This window comes from Palaemon carinicauda, chromosome 42, assembly GCF_036898095.1.
Source record: "Palaemon carinicauda isolate YSFRI2023 chromosome 42, ASM3689809v2, whole genome shotgun sequence".
Classification (NCBI taxonomy): Eukaryota; Metazoa; Arthropoda; class Malacostraca; order Decapoda; family Palaemonidae; genus Palaemon; species Palaemon carinicauda.
This window is the reverse complement of record NC_090766.1, coordinates 42,598,374-42,620,300: the sequence shown is the minus strand read 5'-3', so window position 1 is coordinate 42,620,300 and position 21,927 is coordinate 42,598,374. Positions and strand designations below refer to the sequence as shown.

Here is a 21,927-nt window from a genome sequence, read left to right as displayed (position 1 = left end):
GAGAAAATATCAATCCCATTGGGAGGAAGTCCACAACCTACAGTTTTTACATGGAGATTCTCTTGAACATCTCTTGTCTAGGCTAGAGAGACAAAGAGGATGTGCGTCTATGTCTGCCCAGCTCATAAGAATGCCACAACAGTCGCTATCCTGTCCAAGGCAAGAATGTAAATACTGAGTTTTACTAGACATAAGCACTCACTTGTAACTTACAGATAATGAATAGTAACTCATATGACTGTGAATTAAGAAAGAAAACACAAGAAAACACAACACTAAATGGTTAGGGAAATGAATGCAAGAGACTCGATCGTAGAGAAGAAGTGAGAGCACAACCTCTTCACTTCGCGGCCAGCAGCGTTGTGAAGAGATGTTGTGAGCATGTGTCCCCTTGCTCCTTGTGCATACGCTGTGTTTACCCAGCAACAAAGCATGATGCAATCAACCAAAATTTTGATTGTCCGGTCGTAAAAAACATGATTAGCAGTTACCCCAAGTAAATGACTGGGAAGTTTGTATCCGCATAAGAATAAAAAAAAAACTTACAGCACAAACAACGGAATGAATTTTATGTTCTTTGAGCACTGAAATAAAAATTTTTCTAAATATTTTAACCCTATTACCCCCAAAGGACGTACTGGTACGTTCCACAAAACTCATCCCTTTACCCCCATGGACATACCGGTACGTCCTTGCATGAAAATGCTATTTTTTTCTGCATATTTTTGATAAATTTTTGTGAAACTTCAGGCATTTTCCAAGAGAATGAGACCAACCTGACCTCTCTATGTCAAAAATTAAGGCTGTTGGAGCAATTTAAAGAAATTATACTGCAAAATGTGCTTGAAAAAAAATAACCCCATGGGGGTTAAAGGTTGGAAATTTCCAAATAGCCTGGGGGTAAAAGGGTTAAAATTGTCATAGTTGCATGAAAGTTAAGTGTTGTTAACATGTTGAAAATGAACAAACCAAATATTTCTGTAAGAATAATAAATCACATCAAGACAATATATAAAGAAAATGCAATTAATTAGTTTCCAGTGAAGAAAAATCAAATTATTCTATTAGAACTTACTAAACATTGAAATTGAAATACTGCATTCAATTCCACCAGTTACAAATTTAAAATGCATTATCCCTTCAGCTTGACTAGATTTCTTTACTAAGCTAAATTATTATTATTATTATTATTATTATTATTATTATTTTTTTTTTTTTTTTTTTTTTTTTTACAAACAAGATTTTAAGAATGCATTATTAAGGAATGTTTACTTGAGATTTTTCTGTAATAGATTTACTTGGGTGATCAATTTGAAATTGTACTACTCCCTCATCTACAAGGTTTTTAACAAAGATCTTGAGGCAATTGTAACCTTAACTAAGAGTACACTGTATTTTACGTTAATCTTAATGAAATTCAAGAAAAAGACAATCGTTACATGTATCTGCAAAAATCACATTGAAAACTTACTTTAAATTGAAATTGTATTAAAAATTATTCTCATAAACTGAATTCGTATTAAAAATTATTCTCATAAACTGAATTCGTATTAAAAATTATTCTCATAAACTGAATTCGTATTAAAAATTATTCTCATAAACTGAATTCGTATTAAAAATTATTCTCATAAACTGAATTCGTATTAAAAATTATTCTCATAAACTGAATTCGCATTAAAAATTATTCTCATAAACTGAATTCGTATTAAAAATTATTCTCATAAACTGAATTCGTATTAAAAATTATTCTCATAAACTGAATTCGTATTAAAAATTATTCTCAAACTGAATTCGTATTAAAAATTATTCTCATAAACTGAATTCGTGTTAAAAATTATTCTCATAAACTGAATTCGTATTAAAAATTATTCTCAAACACATTCTAGAAAACATTATGGTAAATATTAGTAGCGATGACTTGAGGTCTTGAAAATTGGGAGCGACGACGATATAAACAGTATCTTGAAAAATGGGCTGGCCTTCTTTGGGTCTTCCTAAAGCTTGAGAATTTCCATCCAGTGTCAGTGCTCATCCATCAAAAAATATCTGTAATAAAAGGAAAATTGTCAAAATTGTCCCAACCTTTCTTATTTCAGCTTTTAAAGTTGAAGAGTTTAATTATTCAAACAGGTTACCTTACATGGATGAAACTAGCAAGGCCATAAACATTGGTTGAGAAAAGTTTAAAATGGAATGACCCAATGTTGAGAATAGTTAAAATTCAAACAAAAAGGTAAATCAACAGAGAGATGAAGACATACAAATAGCAATGATGATTCAAAGAAAAAATAAGAATGATGAATACTGTACAACTATTTACACATCCTTTCAAACTGACGCCATACTGTGCAGTACATACATGACCATTTTTCACTTCTATAAGAGGGAGTGAGATGTACAGCCTTAACCCTTTTACCCCCAGGCTATTTGGAAATTTCCAATCCTTAACCCCCAGGCTATTTGGAAATTTCCAATCCTTAACCCCCAGGCTATTTGGAAATTTCCAATCCTTAACCCCCAGGCTATTTGGAAATTTCCAATCCTTAACCCCCAGGGGGTTATTTTTTTCCCAGCACATTTTGCAGTATATTTTTTTTGAATTGCTCTAACAGCCTTAATTTTTGTCCTAGCGAGGTCAGGTTGGTCTCATTCTCTTGGAAAATGCCTGAATTTTCTCAAAAAATTATCAAAAATATGAAAAAAAACAAATTTTATAGCATTTTTTTGCAAGGACGTACCGGTACGTCCATGGGGGTAAAGGGATGGCTTTTGTGAAACGTACCAGTATGTCCTTTGGGGGTAAAAGGATTAATATTATAATTATTATTATCATTATTATCATTATTGTAGTTATTTCATTATCATCTTCATTTTTATCATTATTATTATGATTATTTCTTGCTAAGCTACAACCTTAATTGGAAAGCAAGATGCTGTAAGCCCAATGGCTCTAACACATAAAAATACCTGTGAGGAAAAGAAAAGGAAATAAACTATATGAGAAGTACTGATAAATGGATATAAAGTGTTAAGATCAGCAACAACATTAAAACAGATCTGTCATATATGAACAATGAAGACAGACTCATGTCACCCTGGTCAACATAACATTCATTGCAAGTTTGAACTTCTGAAGTTCTGCCAATTCTACTGCCGATAAAATAACACACTAACAGGGTTGCAACTTGGTTACATTAATGCTTTAATTATCAATGTTAAAGTTTGAAGGCCACTTGCAAGCGGCAGAGGCAAGGGGCAGGACAATTTTCTAGAATGACTATTGGAAACGTCCCTGCCTGGTTCAAGCTCAACAGTTTCTTGTAGAGTGAAAAAAAAAAAAAAACCTGACTGATTGCAATAATTACAGAGGCATAACACTTACTGTACATGAGTCATGAAAATACTGGTATATAATATGCTTAATCTAAAGAGACTGGAGAAAGACTGATGAAAAGCTGAGAGATGAACGAGCAGGATTTAGAAAAGGTAGAAGTTGCACTGACCAGATTTTCATTTTGAGACATGTTGTACAGCAAAGCGTAGAATATAGAAATCCCCTTTTGATGGGATTTGTGGACTGAAAAAGCCTTTGTGTGCACTGGCCAATTTTGTGGAGAGTCCTGCCTTACTATGGAATTCCTCTTAAATAAGGGATTTTGACGAAGGAAAAATCTATTTCTGGGGAGAGACCAGTGACGCCCGGCGAAAAAGTCCTTCTTTGTACTTTTTCTGATATAAATCTTCCAAATATACCAGAGAAAATTAAAAGCATGGAATGCAGAGGTTACAACCCTCGCGCGAGCACCTTGTTGGTGTCGTATATCTAACAAGGGCGTTTGTAAAACACTATTCACAGGCTGTCTTCCATTTAGATAATCCCTTCATCAAAGGGGGAGGGCTGTGACAGGCCCTAGAGAATACAGTTGGGTTACCCTACCGACACCTACCACTCGCGCTCACCAGGTCATCCTTCTGCAAGAACATATGGCTTGGCAAGGAAAGGGTGGGTCCGTACAAAAATAATCGGGAAGGGTTTCGCCGGGCGTCACAGGTCTCTCCCCAGAAATAGATTTTTCCTTCGTCAAAATCCCTTTTCTGGGTCGACCTGTGACGGCCGGCGAAAAAGTACCAGAGAATGCCTTCCAAGCCCAATAAATTAATAACATAATGAGGAGAATACAATCACCATGTACGACAATACTATGATATAATAAAGTAATCGTCCAATTACCAACCAGCCAAATGACATAGGGAACGTAAGGTTAAATAATAATGACGACAAGGAACCAACTGAGTGTCGAATCGCAAAAGGCATCAAACCTTACATGTCTAAGTATATCTACACATTAAAGGAACGGTAATTACAATAACAGTTAAACCATAGGAATTAAACATGGCAAATATCATAGGGCTAATGAACTACCAAGGAGAGCGGCGACGTGGTGTGAGTGGCGGGTAGGAGGGAGAAGAGAAGAGATGGAAGAAAGGAAGAAGAGGAGATTAATGGGGAGGGATAAGGCTCCCCTCTGCCATCGTCGGGTATTTAAGGGCCTGTAAGATCTTTAGATATTGGCGTTTGACAACCATAGGGGATTTCCAACCCGTATATTTTTTAAAATCATCAAAGTCCCTGTTCTGGAAGTCATTGTTGGAGGCATCTACTGTCCGTATATCATGAGCCTGGGGAAATGATTCCGGATTAGTATGTTTAATGAAGTAGAGGATTTGTTGCCTGATACCGTGAATGGAAATAGTACCTCCTTGTTCCCTGATAACCAAGGGGCCAGACGAGCGGGTGGCAGTTCTAGCTAAAAAGGGGCTTGAGAGTGTGACTGTACACGGAGAAAAATCCTGGGGATGAAGAATAATCTTCCGAGGGGAGCACCTATTTTGCGGATCCTCATTTTTTAGCTAGGAAAGCTTTGTCTGGAAAAGGAGTACTTCGGCTGAAGGGAGGAAATCTATGTTTTCCGGGTTTCGTGAGAGAGCTGCTAGTTCTGATGTTCCATCACCTGAGGCCATAGCCGTTAGAAATAAAGTCTTCCTAAGAAGAGTGATATAAGAGCAGGATTCATTGTCCGTGTCCATCGCAAGTTTGAGAACACCGTTCAGAGACCAAGAGTCCTTTTGTGGCCGAACCGAAGGTCGAAGCCTAGCACATGTTTTTGGGGTTGATGAGAAATAGGAATCAGCTAGGTTAATGTTGAACCCAACAAGGAAGATCTTCTTCAAAGCTGACTTGATGGTGGTTAAAGTGCTAACTGTTAGGCCTTTGTCAAATAGGAACCTCAAGAAAGAGATGGCTAAATGCGGGGACATACGAGTATGGTCTGCGCTCTTAGGGGACCTAATAGTTGTTAACGGCCGAATCATATTGGCGAATTGTCGAGTCCCTTTTGTCCCATTCGATGAAGAGATCGTTTTCCGGTTCAATGTTCGCATCTCTACGAGCTGCCAACTTCCTGTAGTCCACAAAGTTAGAGTTTTGGCTATCCTTGAGTAATCTGACACAGTGAGTTTGGATACTCGGGTCAGTTTGAAGAACGGGATCCGGATGGGACTGAGTTTCAACTCGAGGAGGAGAGGAAACCAACTGTTCTTGGCCAGTGAGGTGGTACTAAAGCCACTGCGCCCCGGAAGGAGCGTAGTTTGTGTAAAAGTTTTTAGAAGATTCCCTGGGGGAGATAGGGAAATCTTCTTCTAATGGTTCCAATCCCGGGGTAATGCGTCCATGGCATAAGCCCGAGGGTCCAGGGTTGGGCTCACATAACAAGGAAGTTAGTGATTCATCTGAGTTGCGAATAGATCTACCTGGAGGCCTGGAACGAGCCTGAGTATCCACCGGAATGAAATTATGTCTAGAGACCATTCTGACTCCAGTGGATCCGTCCTGGATAGTGAGTCCGCTCTCACGTTCTGGCCTCCCGCTAGGTGAGGTGCTGACAGGAACCAGTTCTCTTCTGTTGCCCAGGCGAAGATAGTGACCAGGATCTGATTCAGGTTGGGTGACTTGGATCCTCCCCTGTTGACGTAGTGTACTGCATCTGTGCTGTCTGACACTACTCTGATGTGGGTCGACCTCGGAGGAGTCTCTCTCTTCAGGGTCAAGAACACTGCCATGGCTTTGAGAACAATGATATGGGACTGTTTCATGTAGAGTGACCAAGAACCTGAAACATCTGATGTTCGAAGTAATCCTCCCCATCCACTTAGAGACGCGGCTGTATGGAATGTCACTTGTGGAGGTGGGAATTGTAGAGGAACCGATTTGGAGAGGTCCTTCGGTTCGGACCATGGGCGTAGTCTCATTTTCAAGACAGAGGGGATCTTCGAGACCATGTCTCTTAAAGGTACTGTAGCTCTCTTTCTCCAAACTCGATTGATGTCTTTGAGTTTGGCTTTTATTAGGAGATCTGTTACTGAAGTGAATTGGAAAAGTCCGAGGATACTTTCTAAGGCTCTTCGGACACCTGTTTGTGTTTGAGAAAATTTTTCGATCTTGGAAACTATTCCTCTTACCTTTTGGAAGGGAGAGATAACGTGTGCTTCGAAAGGTCCCACTGAATGGCTAACCATTCTAAGCGGCCTGATGGTTGCAGGCGAGATTTTTTGGAGATTGACCCGAAATCACAGGTTGTCGAGAAATTGAAGTAATTCCTTCGTAGCTCTGTTGCCTTCTATGACCGGCCGGGCCCAAATGAGCCAACCGGCCAGATAAGCAATGATCTGTATCTCTTGGTTCCTGAGTTGTTCTAACACTCTCTCTCCCAGTTTCGTGAATATCCTGGGATCAATGTTGAGGCCAAAGGGCATGTCTTGAACACAAAGGCTTTCCTGCTCAGGTGGAAACCCAGATAAGAAGAGAAGTTTCGAGCTATAGGCGCAAGATAATAGTCGTCGGTAAGATCGACAGAGGTGGTGACGGTCCTACGGGGAAGTAAGGTCCGTACCTGAGAGATAGTCAACATCCGGAAGTTGTCGCAGAGAATGTAAGAGTTTAGCTTGACAAGTCCAGGTCCACTCTCAATGCCGACAAGCCTTTCTTCGGAATTGTGAACAGGTGGCTTTGGAACTTCAGTGATCGATCCCGTTTGATTGCTTCTTCTTGAGTAACCCTGTGGTGTACTCTTTCAGGATGGGAGTGGATTTCTGGGAGAAGGTCACTGGTGGAGGAGGAGGACCTTGTGGCCATTTTCACCTCAAACCTTTAGAGATTATGCTATGAGCCCACAGACCGAAGGTCCAATGGTCTCGAAAGTGGTAAAGTCTACCCCCTACCGGGACCACCGCGTTGTGAGGGGGTGAATCTAGGTACTTTCCTTCTCCGAGCCCCCTTTTTCCTAGGTCCGTCTCGATGGCGAGACTGTCTTCTACTCCTGTAGCTTCCTCTCTGGTGTCCACGAGAGGAGCCTGAGGGTTCGGATCTAGGGCTGTATGCAGGTAAAACATCCCAACGGGGTTGGGCTGTGTACCTGGGGAATCAGTGAGGTAGACCACCTGATGAGGGGGATTTGGATGCATAGACGTCGAATCAGAGGAAGGCTGTGATGACGAGTGGGTAACCGACTATCGATTCCTGTCTGATAGAGGCCTCAGACAGAACGAATTTCCCACAACTAACCCGATCAGACCATCAAACGTGTAGGTCGAATTGGAAGGGCAGATCTTGGAATTATCGTACCCCCCAGACTGACAACATCCTGGTCCAGACAGATCGGGCCTGCCCTTTAGGAAATAATACTGTTAACTTCGGTACCTTGTCTAACCTAACCAAGGCAATCTCTTTCAATCGAACGAATCCGTTGAACGGGAATTCTAGTACCTGGGAGTAAAATCTAGGTCCCCCAGAGGGAGGACGTCTATGCCATCCAGATTTATGGTACCATCTATATATGGAACATGTAAGGCAAATCTCTATGCGTTGTTTTTATCGAAGGAGGTTACTTCGATCTGCCTGGGGCTGTAGGGGGAAACTTCCGAGTTCCTGAACGGATCCGACTCACCACCATACTTTTGAGCTCCGTCATAGCCCCTTGGTTTTCCCTAGAATGTGTTGCTTTTAGCAGTCACGGTTTATGCAGGGTAACATGAACATCAGGATCCATTAAGGGTCCTAGGTCGGTGACGTAGGTAATTGCAAAGCTGAAGGCTCAAAACTCATCCCCACCTACCTGCCCGTCCATGGGGTCGTCGTCCAACCTTAGAGAGGACACTCTGAGGAGATAGGGACCTCTAGATGGAGCATTTCTTCCCAACCTTGATACCCAAGGGCGGAGAGCCTCTCTTGCAGGCCAGAGAGATTCATCATCATCCTGACGGGAACCATGAAGGCGAACCTTCTGTAACAGAAAGGGGACATAAGTCTGGATGTTCCTTGAACTTTGGTTAGTGATCCTATTCACAGGCTGGGATCAGCTGTATAACTCATAAAAATCAATTTTAAAGAAAAGTCATTTAATGTACTATCTTTTGGGGTATAGTTCGACACTTGTATTCATGAAATGTGACACTGTTGGCGCATTCGCCACAGGTTGGCCACCTCTGACTCAGACGTTCAGAACCGGGTCTAACATTATTTACTGGCTATTAGTATTCTATTGATTCATCTGTTCACTGACCAGAGTTTCAAGGAACAGTAGATAGCCTCTCATGGCATGGTTAGTCTCGACCCGGCCCTTCATTAGAAGGGGCCAACGTTCGGTTCCCAGTACTGAGTGGAAACTTATTTCTATTTGAACACTATGTTGTATGGATATTTATTCATATTTAGGCATAGTTAGAATTGAATATGCATAAATATAGGCATAATCAATTTATTTCTATTTGAACACTATGTTGTATGAATATTTATTCATATTTTGGTATAGTTAGAATTGAATATGCACAAATATAGGCACAATCAATTTATTTCTATTTGAACACTATGTTGTATGGATATTTATTCATATTTAGGCATAGTTAGAATTGAAAATGCATAAATATAGGCATAATCAATTTATTTCTATTTGAACACGATGTTGTATGGATATTTATCCATATTTATACATAGTTAGAATTAAATATATGCATAAATATAGGCATAGTATGTTCATATATTTTTATTAGGACTTTCAAGAATAGCTAATGAATATTACCAACGCAAATTCAAAGTGTCATTAAAGTAAGTACAGTTTACTTTGTATTCATGTTAAATCCTTTTCTTTACAGCAAAACAAGAGATTGGCCACCCGTGGTCTGAGTGATCTCTGTCTGTACCGGAGCACCGGTAACAATCCCCGGTACAAAGGTCCGTCATAGTGACAACGTGAACACCAGAGGAAAACTAATATTAACCTCAATGCTGATCGCCTGTACGATATCCGGTTAAGCCGGAGATTCGATGAAAAGGATCGTAATAACGATATTGTGATTATTCATGAAAAAGGGTTCATACCCTGATTCTGATCGTCTGATTGATCTCTGTTTGTAACGGAGAACTAGTGACAAAGGTCCGTCATCGTGAAAACGTGATCCTCAGTGGTACGATAACATTCTCTAATACTGAATGTTTGTGTTATCTCCAGTGAAGCCGGAGATTCGATGAAAAAGGGACCGTAATAATGAAACTGTGAAGTCTTCATCGGTATCACATTGTTAACTCCGGTTCTGGCCGTCTGCTTGATCTCTGTTTGTACCGGAGATCCGGTAGCAAAGGCCCGTCACCGTGATATCGTGACCGTCCCCGGTACGATAACATTAACCTCAATGAATGATTGTGTTATCTCCCGTGAAGCCGGCCGTAACGGTGTAATTATGATCAAACTTGACAAAGGTTCGTGTGTAAAAGGCTTCAGCCGGAGTCCGAGTGCCGGATTTCACCGTTGCACTCCAAAAATCTGCTCCTGTACGTTAACTAGTTCTCACCCAATGAGTATCCATTATAGCGGAGCATAACTCAAGGCGGAGCTAAGGGTGTCGGTATAAAACGACCCCAATTAATGACTCATACACTAACGTACCTATTAATAGTGTTAGCTATATTAACAGTAACCACATCAATAAAAACGTTTATAATATTAAACGTACTATCATCAACTCTGATACTAAGAGGAGGCCTGAATAACTCGTGATCGTATAAAAACGGAGAACGGGAAATTCACCTCTCTTACTCGAGCTAACAAAGAAAACGAAAGAAGGGATAACTCATATCTGTAGAACAGGGAACGAGCAGTCTCTGTTTTCGCTCTCAAGGTTACATAATAAAAAAATAACATCACACAATAAAACAAGAAAATTAATAAAATTGATTGCTTTTCTTAGTAATTGTAATAACCAAGAACGAAGAATAACGACAACGTAACAAATAAAGAAGGATATAGTCTAAATCGAAGCCTCTGAGGCGAGTACAAACTAACAGACTAAATCGCTAAATTTTAATTCGCTATTCTTCGTAGGTCCAAATTGGACTTGCAAGCAAATAAATACCATAGTAAAAACTAATAAAAATTAATGATAACACAAAAAGGCCATAAAACGTAAGTGATATAACCTAGATGACAGAGTACCAGATGGGCAAAAATAACTAGAATATTTACCGAAGCGAACATAACCCAAAATGGCTGCCGATACCTCGGCAGGACAATCGCTTCCAAAACTAAAAACCACCATATTGGAAACAGAACAAATGCCCGGTACTGTCAAAAGCTGCCAAAACAAACTATGGTACTTAACATTGGTAAGGGTGAAGTAGCAACGTCAGTCATGTTGAAATAACGAGAAACTCTTCGAAAAAACACTGTGCCCAAAAACTCAACTTGTATGCAAGTTCCAAATCAGAAGGATGACCTGGTGAGCGCGAGTGGTAGGTGTCGGTACGGTAACCCAACTGTATTCTCTAGGGCCTGTCACGGCCCTCCCCCTTTGATGAAGGGATTATCTAAATGGAAGACAGCCTGTGAATAGTGTTTTACAAACGCCCTTGTTAGATATACGACACCAACAAGGTGCTCGCGCGAGGGTTGTAACCTCTGCATTCCATGCTTTTAATTTTCTCTGGTATATTTGGAAGATTTATATCAGAAAAAGTACAAAGAAGGACTTTTTCGCCGGCCGTTACAGGTCGACCCAGAAATGTGAATTTGATTAAGTCTGTTCATGAGCATAGCAAGTGAAAAGTTAATGTTAGTGGAGTCTTATCAAGCAATTTTCCAGCGAACAGCGGAGTACTCCAAGGGAATGTGTCGTCACCTATGTTGTTTATTCTCCTCATGGATTTTGTGATGTGTAGAACAGTCATAGATGGTGGAGAAGGATTGGACTGGATTGGTGATAGGAATTTAGCAGACCAGAGTATGCTGATGAGGCTGTCCTTGTTAGCAGAACATTACAGAATTTGCAATGCTTGCTTACCAGAATGCATGAAATATCAAATGAGGTTGGGCTGAAGATAAGTAGAAGAACGACAGATGAGAATGGAGTATGCAATGGAAGATGAAATATCATAGGAAGGAAAAAGGATTAATGAGGTAGAATCTTGTAAGCATTTAGTAACTATGATCTCCAATACAGTAGAGTTTAGTGAAAGATTGAAAAAAAGCAAATCAGACAGTGGTCCTAGCTTGGGTGTTGATCATATGTATATATGGTTAGCCTGTACGGCATTGTCCTGCTTGATGGGGCAATATCACTGTCCCTTGCCTCTGCCACTCTTCAGTGGCCTTTAAACCTTAAAAGCTCCTCAGAGGTCTACTATGCAAAAGTTTTGCTTTCCAATTCGGATATTAAGCTTATTTTTGTTTTGGCTGAGACAGCGACAGTTCTGGGAAAGACTACAAGAAATGGATTTTATATTTATATCTAATTCTTAAGGATGAGCAACCAAGTGTACCATGGTATGTTTTAGTGACAAAGAAGGGTATTTGCAATGAAAAAATGAATGGAGAATGCTTGTTGAATGAATGTGTTTGTAGGAAATATTTTGGGGACAATGAAAAGACACTAAAGGTATCATACTCTTGAAAACAATTACCAAAGGTGAGCATTAGGAGTGAATAGAAAGAAAATGTTGCATGAAAGATGGAAGAATGTACTAAGTGGCTAATTCATAAAAAAAAAATATTTTATTTTGAAGATCCTCACTAGGCTAACCTAGAATGTTAAATTGATTAAAAAACAAAAGATTGACAGATGATGATGCCGGCTATGATTCAGAATGCCAAGAGAATCGGCACTACGTGGGCTTTGGACCTAATTCGCGAGAGGGATACGTATTTGAAAGTTTAAACACTGGTTTAGGATGTCAGGGCACTGGCAGCCACAGTTTGCCGCACCTAAACCCTTTACTACTACGACTACTACCGCAAAGTTATCCCAACATTAAGGGGTCGGTCGCCTGATGCACCCTCTCCAACGCCTTAAATCAAAGGCATCCTCTTCTAACAAACCTCTTCTCTCCAGATCATCCTTCTCCTTATCTCGCAATCTAATTCTCTGCCTCCTTCTTGATCTTCTCCCCCCTTAAAGGTTCCTCTCAAGCCCTCCTCACTCCCTCCCCACCATCCATCTTCAACACATGCCCACACACACTCGATCATGACACTCTTATCATCTAGGTAATCTTCACGACGTCTGCCATTCTACTTATTCCTTAAATTTGCAATCTTTCAAAACAGTGACACAATATTCCCATATACCACCTTAGCATTTTCATCTATTTTCTCTCAAGCTTTTCTTCCATGCCTGATAAACCAGTTACTCTTCGGTCGTAAATTAGTAGTTTTCTAACTTATACCATCATTACATGCTGAGCACCAGGGAGAGAATATACAAAAGGATAGAATTTCGTGCTAAGGTGGCAACGTATGCATTGATGAATGTGGACGAGCAGGTGATCTCTTACCAAATTGAGGAGAGTATATCAGAGAAAGAGAAGATGGTGGAAAGGAAAGGAGAGGAATGGAAATTAATGTAACACATAACAAATCTAATGGTGAACAGTAAAGCAATTAAGAGTTTGACAACATTTGAAAAATGGTAAAGTTGGGTGCGAACAAAAGCAGGACTAAGTTTCCGAGGGTAAATCTTGATTGGAAGGTTGTTGACTCAATAAAGTATCTGAAAGTATATACTTCACTGTACAACAGAGATGAAGCAAGTCCCAGAACAGACAGGTCAGGTGAGACAGACAGGTGCAAGGATGTGAAAGATTAATAAAAGGTTGACTGAGGAAGCAAAAGATGGAATTGTATTATACAGTATTATTTCTGTATCTTATGATGTATTGCGGTGCCTATTGGAAACATCATTGCATAGCGATCAGCCGGACTGAGGCTCAAGTCCCGCTAAAGATCAATAGTGTGTGCAATCTTACTATCCTTGTGAGCTACAATTTAAATAATTCAAACCTCACGACCAAATATTGATCTCTGCGAACATGACATGATTGGAATTTTATCAAATACGCTTCTCCCAATACTCACCTTGACAGGTTTTGCAAAAATTGGCCTCGGGTCACTTTAGACATCGCCCGAGTATACATAAGGGAAGACCTTGGCTCATCTGCAATAAAGAAAATACATTACTAGTTGCATTTTAAGTGATGTTAGTAATAAATCTTACTCAATGCATAACAGGGGAACTCTCAAGGAAATCGTGTGAATGTTCAAGACCCATATATTTGACTTTTAGTACTGTATCACATTCTTTAAAACTAATTTGTATTTTTCTTAACTATACAAACCTGAGTTCTTTTAAATGAGATTTGATTTAAGCGCATTAGCAGGTAGTTAGCGGCTGGTGGAGGGACAGCCCCGGCCCTTCTGCCGGTGCAAAGAACCTTCAATTAGACTGTGTCTGGGATTTTAGGTAAAGGAGGAAAGTCAGGTTTGTATTACTACTATTATTACTAGCTAAGCTACATCCCTAGTTGAAAAAGCACGATGCTATAAACCCCATAAGGGCTCCAACAGGGAAATTATCCTAGTGAGGAAAGAAAATAAAGAAACGTGGAATAGTGTACCCGAGTGCACCCTCAAGCAATGGAACTCCAACCCAAACAGTGGAAGACCATGGTACAGAGGCTATGGCACTACCCAAGACTAGAGAACAATGGTTTGATTTTGGAGTATCCTCCAAGAAGAGCTGCATACCATAGATAAAGTCTCTCTTCTACCCTTACCCCTACGAGAAAAGTAGCCACTAAACAATTACAGAGCACTAGTTAACCCCTTGAGTGAAGAAGAATTGTTTGGTAATCTCCACGTTGTCATGTGTATGAGGACAGAGAAAAATGTGGAAAGAATAGGGCAGACTATTTGATGTGTGTAGGTAAAGGGAAAATACAAAGTTTTAAAATTTGTGGTTTGTCCCACCAAAATGTACAAACAACCTTCATCCTTATTACCAAACTAGATTGATAAAATCCAGCGATAGCTATGCTCGGTCCTGATAATGTAAGGAGCATGGCATCCTAGACACCTCACAAAACAAGGTCAAAAGTACCGTAGGTTCAAAGACCAGGAAACCATGACTACTTCACTAGAAATTCTCTGTCTCTTATAGTGAATCTGTTCAGTAAGGCCTGTACAAATCCATCCTCCCCCTCATAAGGAGGATGGTAGAATGAACGAACACTTTTATTTCATCAGTAACAGACTGTTAGCTATAAATGTTGTTTGCCTGTATAAGAATCCATCCACCTCCATGGGATCACAACAGCTATGCCCCAAAGGGAGAGGAAAAAGAGAACAAAGGCTCCAGATTCTCTCTCTCCTCCTAGAATTACATGGTAACCGTCATCTTGGGCACAATACTTTGTCCTGCAGAGGAGCTACAGTCAGAACATGACTTGCTGAGCAACAATTTCAGGTCCAGTGAATATGTATTCAAAGGCTCCTTAGGGCATCCCGCAAATAATGCGCACAAAAGGGGGTCCGATGCTTCCATACTCCCGCGTCTAAAACTTGAGTCGACGAGATTTTTCTTGAAGGCTACAGTAGCACCAACTCCTTTAATCTCAACAACGCACACCTAGTTTAGCCTGATGAGCCGAGGGATCTCGAAGGTAATGCTTTATTGATAGTCTCCTGCAGCCAAAAGCAGATTGTATTCTTGATGACTCTCCTTGTATGCTCTACATGTACTTCAGAATAGATTCTGTTACCTATGTCTGGCAGTTTGAGTTATCTCAAGGTAGTGCTTTAGCATGCTTACAGGACACAAATTAACTCCTCCAGATCATCAGTTACTTCCCCGAGTGAAGAAACTGTAAATGACGACAACCTGGAATTAATGATTGATGGATTTTGAGTTTTGCTACAAAGCAGAAACCAAAGATTACAAAGACCAATCTGCAATGCTCATAACGAGAGAAGGAATACAAGCCCGTGAAGTTAGCTTATGCACTTATTTGAAGTGAAAGCAAGGAGAAAGACCATGTTCTATGCTAAGGTTCATACGGAGCTCTCTCTAAACCGTGGATAGGTGTGTTGGGTCGTATAGGAAGAGGTAAAAAAAAAAGTTTTTTTGCCATAATTTTTCATCTGTACTGGTTGTGAGCGATATTGACCTGCGAGACCTCAGTTCACTGTGTGCAGCAGTCAGGCAAGGACGCATTTCATCCCAGCCCTTTTCCTTGTGCTATTTCTGAGATACCCTCGGGTTGAGCTCGACACATCAATACCTAATAAAGGCAAGTTGTGTAATATAAAATTTTTATATAATTATCGAATGTGCAGTAGTGTTTAGGCGTGTATAAAACTAAAAGGATTATTGTAAAGAATTTGTGAATGTCTTCTACCCCGAATGTTTTTATAAAATGGCTTATAATTTCTCCTGTTTTTGTAAGTTTGTATCTTTACGAAAATTTAATTATGATTATTTTATTTGTTTAAATTGCAAAAATAATATATAAACTTCATTCTAGCAGCCATAATATTTTTCTGCAAATCCTCAAACAATTATATAAGTAAATGTCTCGCTGATATTGACATTTCTTTCTCCATTTCAGGTAGCAGATCTGACCTTCCAGGGTGGTGTGGTTGGCGGCCATTTGGCGAGCCTATCCGACACAACCTGGCATAGCTCTATGTGGGAAAAATGAAAAAAAAAAATTTCCCCTTTATAAAACATTAAATAGATATCCAAGCGCAGATTCTTTTACCATTTTTGTTGTACAATAATAATACAATATCCAGTAAAAATTCCAGCCACTAACTATGTCATTTACCTACCCCCAAAAAATGTTGAAAAGAGGATAGATTTTTCTAGCAAAAAAAAAAAAAAAAAAAAAAAAAAAAAAAAAAAAAAAAAAAAAAAAAAAAAAAAAAAAAAAAAAAAAAAAAAAAATTAAATGAATAAATATTTTCTCATTTCAGGAAACATTCCGTTTTGGTCCCACCCCCAACCCTGGATCTCTGCAAATGGTGCTCAATTATTATAGAATAAGTTCTAAGAATAGTTTTAGTTTATTTCCATATTTAGATTTTAGGTGAATTATTTTGTAGTCATTTTTTTTGTATAATAATTTCTTTAATTTATTTGTAATAAATATTTATTTTGAACTTAGCTTTTATTTACTTTTTTTGAAGATTAAAATACTGTATTCCTTGAAATTTGCTCTTGCTATTAACCCTTTTACCCCCAAAGGACGTACTGGTACGTTTCAAAAACTCATCCCTTTACCCCCATGGATGTACTGGTATGTCCTTGCAAAAAACTGCTATTTGCATATTTTTGATAACTTTATGAGAAACTTCAGGTATTTTTAAAAAGAATGAGACCAACCTGACCTCTCTATGACAAAAATTAAGGCTGTTAGAGCAATTTAAAAAATATATGCTGCAAAATGTGTTGGAAAGTTCCAAATGCGAATTGATTTGTAAACAAATTTTTTTAAGAATTTCTCTACCCGAGGTTGACCCACGATACCTACTCAAGGTGGTCAAATAATGATACCTATACAGGGTTAAGGACTACAACACAATGGTCACATGGTATGACAATGAAACAATCTCCAATAGATTTAGTAGATTTGAGAAAAAAACCCTCACAAGGATATTGGGAGTTAAATGGCAGGAAAGGATTAGAAATGAAACTATAGAGACTACTCGAGTACCACAGGTGGATGAGATCATGATTTGGAATAGATGGAAACAGTTTGAGCATGCTCATCGCACTCCCCAAGAGAGATTAGTTCACCAAACGTTCAGCTGGGCTCCACAAGGCACTGGAGGAATTGGAAGACCCAAGCCTACATGGCTGAGGATTATGAAGCACAAAGTAGATGATGAATGGGTAAGTATTGAATTATAAGCTCAAGATACAAGATGACTGGTGAAATCTAACCGAGGCCCTTTGTGTCACTAGGCATAGGAGATGATGATGATGATGAACAGTAATAAAACTAAACCATTTATCACACACAAAGTATAAAAACTTCAAAAAAAAAAAACTGGGAGAGAAAATAAGATAGAGTCCCTAAGTGTCCCCTCAAGCAAGAGAACTTTACCACAAGATCAGAGAACAATGGGTTTTATTTTGGAATGTCCTTCTCATAGAAGAGCAGCTAACCGTAGCTAAAAAGTGCCTTCTATCCTTACTAGGAAAAAAGTAGCCATTGAACAATTATAAAGCAGTAGCTAAACTCTTGAGCAAAGAATTGTTTGGTAATCTCAGCGTTGTTAAGTGTACGAGGAGAGATGAGAATATGTAAAGAATAGGAGAGACTATTCAGTGTATGTGCAGGCAAAGGGAAAAAGGAGCCGTAACTAGAGAGAAGGATCCAATGCAGTACCGTCTGGCCAGTCGAAGGACCCAATAACTCTCTATCGGTAGTACAGTATCTCAAAGGGTGGTTGGTGACCCGGGCAACCTGGTGGCTAACAGGATGATTGTACACAGCCAATGGCGAGCAGTTAAGGTTGCAGCATGTAATTGCGAGTACCTAACAGGATACCTATAGTACGGCTTTAATGGGCGCAATCGCCAACATACGTGCCATCTCAAGTACGAGTGGTGGCGCTCCCGTAGATGAGCGATCATGAACTGCTGAGATGAAAACAAGGGTTGGGCAATACTGTACTCTCTCTCACATGGGTGGGAAAACCGTGAGAGTGACATCTAAACTCAATCAGCCTCAAAGGCCTGATCGTTCAATAGTTTTCTTCCCACCAGCAGTGGGTACGAAGTCAGCTGACTACATGCCTAGACAAAGAGGTATGAACAGACATTCGTACAATAGGTTCCCTCCAACCAGGACTCGTAATCTAGGCCGAATGCAAGAAAAAAGTTGGGCATTAGCAAGCTTCTTTATCGGCTACCTGTCCATCTGCGCACAGTGTGCCAGGGCACATGCTTCAAATTAGCGCACCTTCCCTCATCTCTAGCTTTGTAATCAAGAGTTCAGGATGTGAGGAAACAACATCTCTCCTGTTCCTGCTTATTCACCTCACTTAAATTTCCTGAAGATTCTTCAATGTTATCATTGGCCAGGTCCCTAGTTTCGACTTTCCTGTTTTCATCAACCAGTCTTTCATTTAATTCAGTTAAATCTCTAATCAGTAGGGGTAAATATACAATACTTTTATTTTCTAGCCAAATACATGAACCATATATTTTTCCTACTCGCTATCTTGTGTTTTATGCACTTCTGACCATGATTATTTGGGCAAACCACCCATTCCTGAGTTTTTGGACCCCCTTACATAAAGACAATTATGGGGGACCCCAGTGGGAAACCAGGGTATTTTTTTTAGGTGGGGAAATGTCATAAACGAGTGATTTACAACAATAACAATGGTCAGAAATGTAAAATAAGCCCAAGATATCCAGTTGGAAAAAAAATATGGTTCATGTAAATGGCTGGAAATAGGCCAAAACATGATTATTTAACCTTTGAGATTTGTAAAAGGGTACAGAACCTAACAACCCTACCCAACCTAACCTAGTAGTTCCCCAGGTCACAGTCCCTAGCCGGGGTGTGTGTGTCCCCCCCCCCCCCCCCCCGACAACCCTTCCCAGGTCACAGCCCCTAGCCGGGGAGCAAGCCCCACGGAACACCCTTCCCTGTTCACAACTGCTAGCCAGACCCCGCTTCCCAGGTCACAAACTAAAAGTAAATCACAAATAAATCCTTAGATTATGATTAAAGTAAATCACAAATAAATCCTTCCACTATGAAAAAGTAAATCACAACTAATTCCTTACCTAATGATTGACATCGCCTAATTTTTTCTTGGCAATCTTTACAAAAGTTTAGCAGTAGAAAATGTTCTGGCATTCCCTGAAAATTAAGCCAGAATCAGACATTTGAGGCCTTATTTCGCTGTTATTTTCTAATTTCACACAAGTAACAATGGTTTTACACTAAACGGAGAGCATTTCCATCATAATTAATTGCCGACATGAACGAAATTAAAAATTTTGAAATAGATTGATGTGCTTCCCTTAAGTTCACTCTGGGAGACGTATTTACGAGATGGTGACTAACTTAGAAACTGAAGGTGAAGGTGGGAATAAAATGGCTGTTGTAGAACAACATCCGGGAACTTATGAAGAAGTACTTGCAAGCTGTTAATTTGTTTAAAAGAAATCACCTGACAAATACGTCATTGTAAATGCACAGAACACTCTCCAAACCATGGGAATGAAACCCCTTCAGTCTCTCAGATGTAAACAATGGACTTGAGTGAAAAACCTACTTAATAGACTGATATGCATGTTATAATGCCCCAGCTCCTATTAAACATATAGAGAAGGTATTATTGTAGTGTATTACAGGGCAATGTAACCTAGGAAAAAAAACTACTTTTTCTCATAGAAAAAATTACGCTCTCTTCGAAAATGATACTCGTTCCCATTGCAAATTAATAGTTTCAGAAATATATATATTATATATATATATATATATATATATATATATATATATATATATATATATATATATATATATATATATATATATATAAAATTATATCCTACAATGTGGGACCCCCAGTGGGAACTCGGGGGTTTTGGGTGGGGAAAACACACTGGGGAAACGATATATAACCATAAAACAAGCCTTTTCTTCTCTATACATTACCTTCTTGAATGTATAATAAACTGAGGAAAATACAAAACAGTATAGCTGGAAAAAATACCAAACTAGCCAGCAATCGTCTTTTTTTATAGCGAATTCCAGTTTCGCTAGAAATAAGAGTATCGTATATTACCCGTAATTTATGATCTCCTCTTACAACATTGCTATTGTCCTAGACTTCTCTCATTTTATTTGTCTTCAGCAAGTTTATTTCATTCTCTTTTCCCTTGATGAGAATGTTACTCCTATTAAGTCCATCTAACATTTTCCTTTCTTTCTTTAACCTATCTGCAACTAACTCCATCTGAGAATATTTCTCTTTATAATTAGGTCCTTTATTTTCATTCATTCCTATTTTTTTCCCTTAAGATAGCCATCCACCGGTTTGTAGCAATTTTACACCACTAAAATAAGAAGGTTAACAGTCAATTCTATTGCTGCCAATTCCTTTTTTGACAGGTGTGACGGTCTGAACGATCCCCCGGTCTCAGAATTCTCCTTGATAATCTGCGCATGCGCGAACATTACTGTTTGCCAGTGCATACAAGGTTAACGTTTTATTTTCCTGCAATATTAGCGTGCACAGCTCAACATTACCGCTTGCCGGTACATACGAGCTTGATGTTTTATTTTCATGCGAGCGAAGCGAGCTAATGGCGGAGAAGAACCATTATACAATGTCAAGGAGAATTCTGAGACCGGGAGATCATTCAAACCGTCACACCGGTTGTCAGTCAATTCTATTGCTGCCAATTCCTTTTTTGACCAGCCATGACAAGCTAAGCAGGTCCACAATTCACATTAGTTGCATAATGCACAATGCAATCCCCCCCAAAAAAAACCTTTGCATACAGTAACCAGAGGGGGTAATTTTTTCTATAAGATAAAGTAGTTTTTTTTTCCTAGGTTACATTGCCCTGTAATACAGTAAAATAATACCCCCAGATATTTCATCAACACGCAGATTTGATTCTCCTGTTGCAGCTTCCTCAATGCTTTAGCTACCTGTCTTTTCAGTTTCTCTTACCAGAGTTGAAATGATAAACTCAGTTTCTTCTATCTTACTTATAGCAACTTTCTGTTTTCGTTCGATCCTAAATATGTTTCTGCTTGTTTTCCTTCATTGTACACCATCCCTGTGATTACTGTAATGGCGCCTTTGCCTAGCCCTGCTGTTTCACTGGCTCTTATGTTTTTATCCCTAGAGCTCACCCGAGGACTATTGTTTGCAACAATATTGTTCAAGTTGAATTACTCACACTAAATACACCGTCGTAGGCTCATCCTGTCTGCTTTAAAGGCACTTCTGACTCTGAACTAACCTTAAACTACACGCTATTTGGTTGCTATGATTCCTCTTGGGGTGTGGAGTCACCGGTATGGGCCATGGAGTCACAGCGTTGCTCGTCCGGCATTTAGCAAAAATACGTCCAATTATTGAGATTGTCCATCCACCTTCATTCACTTCTGCACTCAGCCTCTCACTTCAATTATCTGTGTTCAACCACTACGCTATTTAAGAACACGTGTTTTCCGAGAGTGCTTCGTCCTGTCAACTCTAGTGCCTCTCGTCTGGAATCTAGAGTCCGACAGTCCGACTGTCCTGTTCCAGTTTACACCATTTAGTCAATCTTTACAACGGCTCCTATAGGAATCCTGCAACGTATTTTAAAGTTCATCATTATTTACACTTTTATATCATTCTAACTTGAGTATCTCCCCATAGTCTAATCTCGAGACATTTAATAATAATAACAGACAAATTTATTTTGGAAACCAAAGCTAAATGAATGAATTTAAATAATAGAGATCGTTCCATTGTATCATGCAAACTTTAAGTTCTATTTTTCATAATATAGTTCGTGTATTAA

The 21,927-nt window shown here is 39.3% G+C and overlaps 1 long non-coding RNA gene across 1 annotated transcript; it reads right to left on the bottom strand.

Annotated features, from left to right (window-relative positions):
• Positions 1 to 1,278: 1,278 nt before the first annotated feature.
• On the bottom strand, positions 1,279 to 21,674 carry LOC137632762 (uncharacterized). The gene is made up of 3 exons (XR_011042117.1): positions 21,379 to 21,674; positions 13,458 to 13,536; positions 1,279 to 2,046 (listed from the first exon to the last, which is right to left on the bottom strand). It is a non-coding gene; the product is annotated as an uncharacterized lncRNA (long non-coding RNA).
• Positions 21,675 to 21,927: the final 253 nt, after the last annotated feature.